At 31.2% G+C, this 10,535-nt stretch overlaps 1 long non-coding RNA gene across 1 annotated transcript; it reads left to right on the top strand.

Moving 5' to 3' along the window:
* The first annotated feature begins 254 nt into the window (after nucleotides 1-254).
* LOC129314303 (uncharacterized) lies at nucleotides 255-4,508 on the top strand. The gene is made up of 3 exons (XR_008594072.1): nucleotides 255-561; nucleotides 771-856; nucleotides 3,906-4,508. It is a non-coding gene; the product is annotated as an uncharacterized LOC129314303 (long non-coding RNA).
* The last annotated feature ends 6,027 nt before the right edge of the window (nucleotides 4,509-10,535 follow it).

Genomic DNA, 10,535 nt, shown 5'->3' with positions numbered 1-10,535 from the left:
AAGAGCAGTTCGCATTTATTTGATGTTGAAATTTAAGGAAGAAATTGTCCTATTTTTCTGAAAAACAAGCATTTAAAACCTGTTCATAAGTTTTATCCGAAAAGAAGACGGGGGTCCTTTGAATATGACGAAAAGGACATTCATTGCATCCCATCCATTTCAATAGCCCAGTAGGATTTGGAATCACCACGTCGGGTTTTTTGGACAAGGGGTGGTGTATGGTCAAGGCCTTTGATACCTTTTGCAGTACTTTATGCAGGAAATGGCGTGTCAGTGTCAAATACTCGGATTAAACTTCCGTTTGGAAGTCCTAGCTGGTTCGGAAAGGGATGGATCACCATTCACCTTTCCCCTTCAAAAGATGGATAGATAAGAGTCCCATAAATCTCTAAGTGATATGTCTGTCGGGACCTCCCTTATCCCTTTTATATGTAATCCTCAATCCTACGCGAATTTTGCACCTGAAATCCCCCGTTTCAGGTCGATGTTGCAGAAGCTAAACTCTGCATGGATCGGTTTTCCCTGTGCCTCAACTCTCTCTCTCTCTCTCTCTTGGTGATTGTATGTGCAAGTTCTTATCCTTATGACCTTATCTACAAGCATTTTTGGAGGGGCGAATATTAGCAAAAGGAAGAGCATGATATGCATGCCTTATTTCTAAATATCAATAAACTACAAAATAGCTGCGCTCAATTATTTCTTCCTTCTTTTTTTGCTTTATGTAAAGTAATTAGTCAAATTGGTTTCATATCTAGTAGTTCTGCTTTCAGGTTCGGTCGTCTATAACAGATAAGGCTGCCATCACTGTGACCTGAGTCTGCAGTATATTGCTGATACCATTTGCAGTCTTATCCAAGTAAGTCTGCTTTTTCTGCATTATTATCCAACTGCTTTTGGGTTTCGGTTGGGGACATGAAATCGTGATCCAAAAAATTTAGTCATGAATCCAGATCACGCATTTTAGATAAAGTAGTGGTAAGAGCTTTTAAGTTTTACTTCCTCAAATCATATCTATAAGGCACATTTTAAAAGTAATTTTTAATATAAAATACAAGATATTTTATAATAATTAAATTATTTTTTATAATTTTACCTTTTATTAATTAACATGAAAATATTTAATATAGTTGTATCATGATTTAAAATTATAGGTAAAAATAAAAGTATATCTTTTTTTATGATATTAAAAAAATTAAATTTTTAAAACACATGAAATGGTTGAAATATAATAAGGATTGAAGGAAGGACACAATAATATGAATAAATATAATTTGTTAAAATGTTATTCACCCAGTCACTTGATTTGACTCATAATACATGAATTTATGATGAACGTGTTTGAAAGTTGGTAGTAAATTTGATGGTGAGTTTACTGCGAGCTCTCCAGTGGCTAACATTTTCATATTAAAGTTGAGTAACAATTGCTGAAAGATGCATGTTTTATCAATGCAGTCCTTAAAAGTTAAAAGTTAGTATCCAGAACCACATGATTTGAGCAATTTCTAATTTTAAGAATTTCATCAATGTGAATCTTTTATATTCTAAGCTGATGGTTAATTGTATTATTTTTCTATCAAATCCAATCCCTCTTGTCTGAAAAGAAAACACCTACCGATAAAGTGACAGCATCACCTTCACATTCCATTGAGTGCGTCCATGGTGACGCCAAAAAAAAAAAAAATACATAGAAGGCAAAGACAAAAGATAGTCATATATAAAAGGAGGAAGCGTGATAAGTTTGCAGCACTTTATATTTTGGAACCTAATAAAACTCATTGTCTTGGTCGAAGATTACAGAAGCTGCCAAACCTAAACATTTGCCGGACTAAAAAGCTAAAATAATTCAGACATCATGTGTAGGACATGAACTAGGGAATTATCCTAAGAAATTGGTTCCATTGTCCTTCTCTTTTAATGGCTTTCATTGCAAATTGCAAGTTCATCAAAAGCATCTTCTTCTTGAAATTCAATTGAGATTGGAGAGAACATCACCACCAAAATATATTATACTGCAAATAGCAACTTGCAACTAGCATCTTTGGGGATTATATGCCCGTCATGAATCTTTCTGCAGAATGAGACAATGACAAAGATGTTCAAATGGTCTTTCTCTTTTGTTGGTTACGAGTAATAACATCACTAAAATACTTTATTAGTGGACAAGGAAGAAAATGATGAGGTAATATGAGAGTGATTTGATCAGATAAGACGCCTAATGATCCCTAGCTAGCTTGTTTAAGCAGAGTGTAGGATCTTAGGGTGTTAGGCTTAAAAGATACTTTTGAGTGACTAATGAATGGCGACTATTTTCACTCTAGTTGCATTGCCCCTCTTTCTTTCTAGAGATTTCAAGGCATACTTTATGTGAATGTGGATCAATTTTATCATCTGATACGGCTATCCCACTATATGTTTATGTAGACTTGTCTTCCTTTGAGAGTGACCAAAGTTAAATCAGGTTTACTTAACAAGAATTTTTATTTCCTTCCTTTTTTGGTTAGTTATTTATCCTTCATGAATAATATTTTAAAATAGTATGATAGGGTGTGTTTGCCAGAAAAAATTTATTCACTTTGTACATTTCTGAGCTAATTTGTCAATGATTATTCATCCCAAATGCAATATTCTGGAGCGGCAACATTCAGGGGACATATAGGCAAATGAAACGTAGATATAAGCTTTTTTAAAAAGGAAAAAAAGAAAAGAAAAGAAAAGTTCCAATCTCGTTATCTTCATTAAATGAACACCCATAAATGGAAGAAAATGCATATACAAGAACTTTGTACTTATAATGGACCAGCTGATTAGTTCACTATTCTAATTATGGGAGGCCTTTCAGATTGCACGATCAAAAATATCACATTGTGATTTTTTTACAGGGAAGGAAAATTCACACACACCCACATATTTTAGGCATAAAATTAGCAATCTCCCCTATTAAGAAGGCGCTTGATGCCATTGTGGCACTAGAGCACTGGCTTCACTTTTATTAAGGTTTTGACACTCTCAATAATGTTGTTGCAGACATCTTCAGAGTTACTTTTCAGTTCAAATAGATAGTGTGCTAGGAGTCTGTTCTGTCTTCGTCTAGCTTGGTAGGTCTATCTATACCTTAGAACATCTAGCAGATAATTATTTGGTGTGTGCTAAGCAGGGCAACGAATTATATACCAAATAATTTGTCGGACATAAATAAAACTAATTACTATAAACATTCACAACTTCCTCTTCAATAAGAGTTACGTGACTTCGGTTGCATTTCAATGAAAAGCTCTTTCTAAACTCATCGGCCTGTAAGCCTAAGTTTAGTTTGGTTGAGAACAATTTCGAGTTCAAAATCCACCATTGCATTCGTCAAGGCTGATTTAGTATTTTCAATGACTCTAGCACTTCTTTTTTCTTCTTTAGTGATCATCACGTTGTGAAAATTTGGTTTCAATTAGTGATCTGAATCTACTTATTCAATGAGTGTCTTAATTACAATCACTAAAATTCATCATATATAAAAATTATCAAAATTCATTTTCATCCAAAAATTCAAAATGCTCATCACCATCAAAACACTTCTCACATGCATTGTCCCTTCAAAAATCTAAAATTTAGTATTTTTTTGATTATTATATAACAAGATCCCTTCCAGCATTCAATTAAATCAAATGGTGTTATTTTATGCCACATGAGACACTCATTGAGTAGATGTAAAACCCTTACTAGATTTAAATCTCACATTGTAGATTTATACATTAGTGTTGTTCATCTCTTCATTTTGGAAGCAGTGCTGAATAATATTATACACTATCCTTGTCTATCTGAGATTGAATTTCTGCAATAATTTAGGAACTTGTTTATTTCTTGAAAATTCTGTGTGTCGGGTCAATTAATTTAAAATTTTGAACTCGTCACAGATAAAATGGAGAACAACTTCTGCAAAAGCTATGCCATCTCAAAAAAGAAATGAAATTGGGAAAGAAACAATAAGCGGATGACATTGAACTTAAGGAAAACAAACAAGAGGGAGAGAAGCACCAAATATAAAAAGAGAAGATAGGTTATCCCCCAAGGAAAAAAAAAAAAAATTGCCGCCAAAGACAGTTAAAGCAAAAGATGCTTCACATGGCGTCGTCGTCCAGAAAATAAAAGAGAAGAAAGTGAAGGAGTGAGTCGTCATTTGGAATCCGTGACTTGTCACCTCATATATATGTTCTCACCACATGCGCCACACCACACCACACTTGCCTTTTAAAAAAATTTGACATTGCCTATGTACATTGTTATCTGCTTATCTTTCTCTTTCCTAGTGACCCGCACATTGTATAAATATAATATTTGACCTTCGTTTGTTCTTTACTTTGACTTTAAGAAACTTGTGTTTGTATTGTGTTTGTACGTGTGTGTGTGTGTGTGTGTGTGTGTGTGTGTGTTTATACATCTATATATATTAATGGCAAAGTTCTTTTTTCCCCTCTCCTTGAAAAACTTATTGGCGGGTTGGCTCCATACCTTGCATAGGGTCTTGGCCACTTTTTGCTTCTGTCCTCCTTTCGGTTCCTATTTAATAAAGCTTGCAAGTACCTTGTGAACTAAAAAACTTAAATTAAATCATTGTTTGCTGGTTTTATAAAATAAAAGAAAATGTATTTGGTTTTAAGTTTTGGACAATTTGATTTCGATTTATTTTATTTTGTCAATTTTTTCATTTTGACTTCATATACTTGGTTTTTTTTTTAATAATCATTCTTTTCATTTTGGTTTCGTTTGATTTTTTTTTTTTATCAATTTCATTGGGTTTAGTTAATTTTGATTCGATTTCGAGCCACTTTTTTGGGGGGAGGGATGACGCATAAGGATTACTGAAAGACGAAAATGACATTGAGGGACTACAAATTTGTGAAATGACAAAAAGAATCTAGATTTAAATAAACAGGTAAATGGGTAAAAATACTAAATACCCCGAAGAAATTGGTAACCGAACTCAATTGTAAATCTTAAAAGTTGAATTGCAGTAAAAAAAAAAAAAAAGCAGCAGCAGCAGCAGCTCAATGGTAAATTTAAAACTAGTTACAAATAAATTATAAATTGCTGCAATTATGTAAACCTTTGAAACATTTTAGAAATCTTGAAAGTTCGACTATAAAAATAAGTAGATTAGTTTTAATTGCAAAAGGTTTTTATAATTTAGTTTCTAGAATTTATAATTGAAATTATAATATTTATAACTAAATTTGAGCATGCCCGCTTCATTGGGGATTAAATGATTTTTTTTATTACAAAGCCACAGCAAGCCGTGCATAAAAAAAGAATTAAATCAAGTCAAGTCCCATAAAAGGATGACATCTTAGGGAGGGAACATCAAAAATTAAAATATCAGTATTATTGTTTGTGGCATGTTGAACAAGCCAATCCGCACATTTGTTAGATTTTTTAAATGCATGGTTGAAGGTGATAACTGAATCCTTCATGGCGAGGCATCTAATCTCTTCTATTATGTCATTGAGAGGATGATTCGGATTGTGTTCAGATCGGATAAGCACCAGAGCTTCTAATGAATCAGTGTGAACATTAGCTTGCTTGAAATTGAGCCTCCAGCAAAGAATAAGACCTTTAAGGATACCAAGAAGTTCTGCGGCTGTGTTAAGGTGATAACCAAGATTTTTAGTAAACCCTTTTATTCAGTTACCTTGATCATTGCAGAATAAATGAATTTTGAAATATCAATAAAGAATACTCAAATTATGCACCCTAGTGATCTTTTAGGGTACAATATTGAAGTCATGAGCACTAATAAATTAACTATTTTATCTATCTTTTATGCTTGACTTGATAACCAAATTAATATTATAATTGTCCATGCTTAACATAAAGAAAAATCCTTCCCATAATTTACATTAAAAAAATTTCAAAAGCTATCAAGATAAGTATTGGATAACCAAATCTGAATTATATTGAACATAGGTGCAAAATGTGAAGGTCCCCAAGATACCCGTCCTTGTTTTGCTTTTAACTAATTAACATATTATACCAATGAAAGCAATATATTCAGCCACGGTAACTGAGTTGTATGGAAAATACTTTATGTACATTAAATAAGGTCATGAGTTTAAATATTGTAGATGACAAAAATTATATTGGAAGAGCTATCCCTTTTTTTTTTTTTCCATGGAGCACTAATATCTTGAATCTACTCTATGTTGAGTTGAATGAATCTAATAGGAGCTCAAATTAATCTAGATTGATCATGACCCTTTTGAGCAAAAGTTATACCATCAACATTGCTACATTTTCAAGATTTAAATTCGATATTTAATTAAGTAAGCACAACTCTATTACTAGTTAAACCAAGTGAGCAATGCTCTTGAAAGAAATTTTGATGGTCAAAACTCAAAATTCTCTTTTAAAAATAATAAGCATATGTTTAATAAATGTGTTTTGAATAAAGATGTAATGTTATAAGTTATTTTCATGTTATGATAAAAATATATTCTAGTTGGTGAAAGTTTGGGAAATATAGTTACATGTGACTTCTTGTTCGGCATCTTGGGGTGTTAGCGGAATTAAAAAAAATACATTTTTACAATTAAAGATTAAAATGAAATAAATCCAACTTAGGTTTAAAAATATAAATCATGGTAAATTTTTTGAAAGGCATCCCTCTCTTTTTAATATATATATATATATATATAGACAGTGCTTTTAGTTTGTTAATTAGCTGGATTTCAATAGCTAACCAGTACATTAAGTTGTTCCATGTGCTCCGTTTTATATTCTCCAAAAGAGTACAATTAACCATGAATTAATCCATTACCTACCCACTATTTATTAGTGCCAGAATTAATCATAATTTAATTTAAAGCGCATATTGGCAATATATCACTTATATTACATTATATGTCAGTGGGCCTTTTTCATCAAGAATTTGTTTATTTGATATCCATGCAAACTTATATACTTTCGTTTAATTTTTAAAAATGTTTATAACGCTAAATTTTCTACTCCCTCCCTCCGTTCAAAAATGTAAGATATTTTTTGAGAAGTTGGATGTTCAAAAATATAAGGCATTTTTAGTCTTTTGAAGTATAATTATTGCCTTTTAAAAAAAAATTCTATTGATAATGACTTTATATTTATTATAAGGTGTTTAATATGAATAAATATAAAAAGATATGGTTAGTTAGAAAGTAGGTAATTATTTTATTGGAGGTGAAATTTAATTAAAAATATTTTATATTTTTAAACAGAGGGAGTATGTATTATATATACACACATCATATTGATATTTTTTATGAACATATGGATAGAACAACGTCCAGTGTATAAGTTTTTTAATTTTAAAAAAAATTCTACTTCAAATAAATAATTAGAATATTTTCCATACAAATTGCAGCTGTCCAAGACTACCCCCTATAAATAATCTTTTATATGTTTTGGTGGTAATGCCCCAGCCAATTTGATCAAAACTACTTACTCGGTTTAAAAATATAAATATTTTTAACTTAATTATACCTCTCAATAAATTAGTTAAGGTTGTATTTGTATGGGTGAATTTATGTTGAGAATTTAAATTTGAAATCTCATATTTAAAATTCATAAATTCTAAATTCTTTATTTGAATGATATAAAAAAATTTAAATTATAATATTAAAATCTTTTGTTTGAATATAAAGTAAAATTTTAAATTTTAAATTTTAAATTTTAAATTTTAAATTCTATATTTGAATTTAAAATAAACTTAGACGACGGCTTCAGTCCGTTCCTAGTCAAAGTCAATGGTCCAAATGGCCAATTTTCACTGGGACTAGACTATCGATGCCAATTGTGACTATAGCACTGGCAACAACTAGGACTGGATGGCCAACTTACTGATACCAAACAGTCAAGTTCCACCAGGGTTGAGATCGATGGTGATGATAGGGACCAAATGATCGACTTCTACTAGGATTAAATCAATGACAATGATTGAAATCGAATGGTTAACTTCCACCGAGACTGGATCAACAGTAATGTCGAGACCAAACTACTGACTTCAACAAAGAGGCGATCGAGACTGAACTACAGTTACCGATCAGGATTGGATTTTCACCTACAATCAAGATCAAATAACCGGCTCCCACAGTGATTGGGTCAACAATTTTAATCGAGATCGAGTAGGCAACTTTGACCTAAAGCGAATCACTGACGATCTGATCACAGTCAACATCGACAATCCAATCCCCATTACAAGAGGTCATTTGATCCCAGCCATTATGAGCCATCTAATTTCGAAAGAAGTTGACCATCCAGTCCCAATCATCATCGTCGATTTGATCTTGATAAAAGTCAGCTGTCCAACTCCTGTTGGAAGTCATTCGTCAAGTCTAGTCATTGTCGTCTATCTAGTCTCAAAGAAAGTCTTCCATCTGGTCCCAGTCATTGCCATCAGTCCGATCTCAATGGAAGTCGATCTTTCTATCTCAATCCTCGTTGAGGTGCAGTCCTAGTGGAAGTTGGCCCAATGTAAGTCGAAGGCCTGTCTGGGTCTTCACCAGTAGTCTAATCCCAATGAAAGTTGGCTGTTTATTTCTAGTTGATGCCAGTGGTCCAATCTTGGTGAAAGTCAACTGTCTGGTCTTGATTGTCAACTACATTTCGATCCCTACCAGTACGAGCAATTTGGTCCTAATGGAAGTTGGCCATCTGGTCTCAGTTGATGCCAGCAGTGCAGTCTAGGTCAACAATGACAGTTCCATCCTAATCAACGATTGTAGCTTGATTTCATTAGCTTCAGTGGTTCAGTCTTGTTACCATTTGTGGGCAAATCAAACCTTTATGGATTTGGGTAAAATTACCAAAGAGATTAAATTAAGATTTGAAATAATAAGAATTTAGAAAGGATTTTAAATTACAAAAAGATTTAGGTAGAACTCAAATCCAAATCCATACATTTTTTTCAAATAATGAATTTGACTTAAATTCAAATCCATATATATCCAAATATAGTACAAATGTCTTTCAATTAATACTATCTTTTTACATTTACTTTTATTTAATTGAGTGTTTTACTTACAACAAATATAAAAAGATTTATTTATTAAAAATATTTTTAAAAAATATATTAATTATATTTTGAAACACTAAAAATGCATTGCATTTTAAATTTCAACCCTTCAAAAAAATTATTTATATTTTTAATGGAGGAAGCATTCAATACGTTGTTATTGTATGAAAACCAAACTTGGTGACGCTAACTTGTCTCAAATAAAAGCATGTTTAAAATATTATTGGTTGGTTGGTTGGTTGGTTAGGTATTGAATTAAAAATATCAAAAACTTGCATAAACATTTTATTTATAAAATCCTTTCATCTTTTTTCCCTAAAAATCTATTCGATTAAAAAAGACTAGAACAATTATTATTCAAATAATTTCTTCTCTTGGCCAAAGTCATAATTGTCTAAAAATTAAACTTTTATCCTTTTAATTCTCAGCGAGAGCCTTTCAACTTGAGATTCAGTAGTAGTACAACTGCCAATCTATAGTTATATATAACCCAAAAAAACAATGCCACAGCAGCAGTGCTATTTATACACTATAAACAGTGTCTTCTCTCTAATTTACTATTCAAATGCCATATAAACATTGCAACTTTCATTAAATTTCACACAATTCGTTAATCCATTATCATCATTATCTATTCTCTTTACTTTTTAAAAATATTTTACTAGGGAAAAATCTAATTATTTTCTTCAAAAGATTGATTGATTGAACCAATAGGCATTGATTCTAGTAAAAAAAAAAAATTGACAGCTTAAGCACATATTTTTAAATTTAAGTTTGTACGAATGCAAAAATTATCTTTAGAACTGCTACTCTCCATAAAGTTTAATAATGCTCATTCAATTAAATTGTTATATATATCCAGAAAAAATAAAAAGAAAAGAAAGACTGATTGATTAGCCCACAGCCCATGTCACATCCAGATCCGTTGTGATTTGTGAAATCTATGAAAGGCATCCACAACCACGCTAACTTTGACCCGATCTTTCTCAATAAACTTCAAAATTATAAGCTTTTCTTTTTGACCAATTAAAATTATAAGCTTTTCAACCCTTAGTTGGGGAAAAAAAAAGTGCAACAAGATCTTATCTCTTATAATATCAGCACTATTTCTTAATATTAATTTTTGGCACACAAGTTGGTGAATAATGGCCACAAAATCATTGTCTTTTAATTGATAGGTAAAAAAGAAAAGTAAAGAGCATTGAATTAAACAAGGACATCTTAATTGTGTTCTTCTTGTTTCTTATGTTCAACGAATTTGTACTAGGTATCGGTTTATATCCATTAGCATATTGTTATTAATATAACACTGGCAGAAAACAATTTTCAAGGATGAAAAACTCATTACTGCAAAAAGTAAAAATAAAATAATAGTTATATTAATAAATTATTGTCATTATTTTTTATAATTATTAATCTAAAATACTCTAATAACATAAATAAAATACATTATAACTTTAGATAAAATATTAATTTCCAAATGTAACAACTAATTTTATAAATT

The sequence above is a fragment of the Prosopis cineraria genome, unplaced genomic scaffold (genome assembly GCF_029017545.1).
Source record: "Prosopis cineraria cultivar Desert tree isolate PC_DT_omini unplaced genomic scaffold, ASM2901754v1 PC6, whole genome shotgun sequence".
Classification (NCBI taxonomy): domain Eukaryota; kingdom Viridiplantae; phylum Streptophyta; class Magnoliopsida; order Fabales; family Fabaceae; genus Prosopis; species Prosopis cineraria.
Note: the sequence above shows the minus strand (reverse complement) of the source record. Positions and strands in the feature narration are given on the sequence as shown.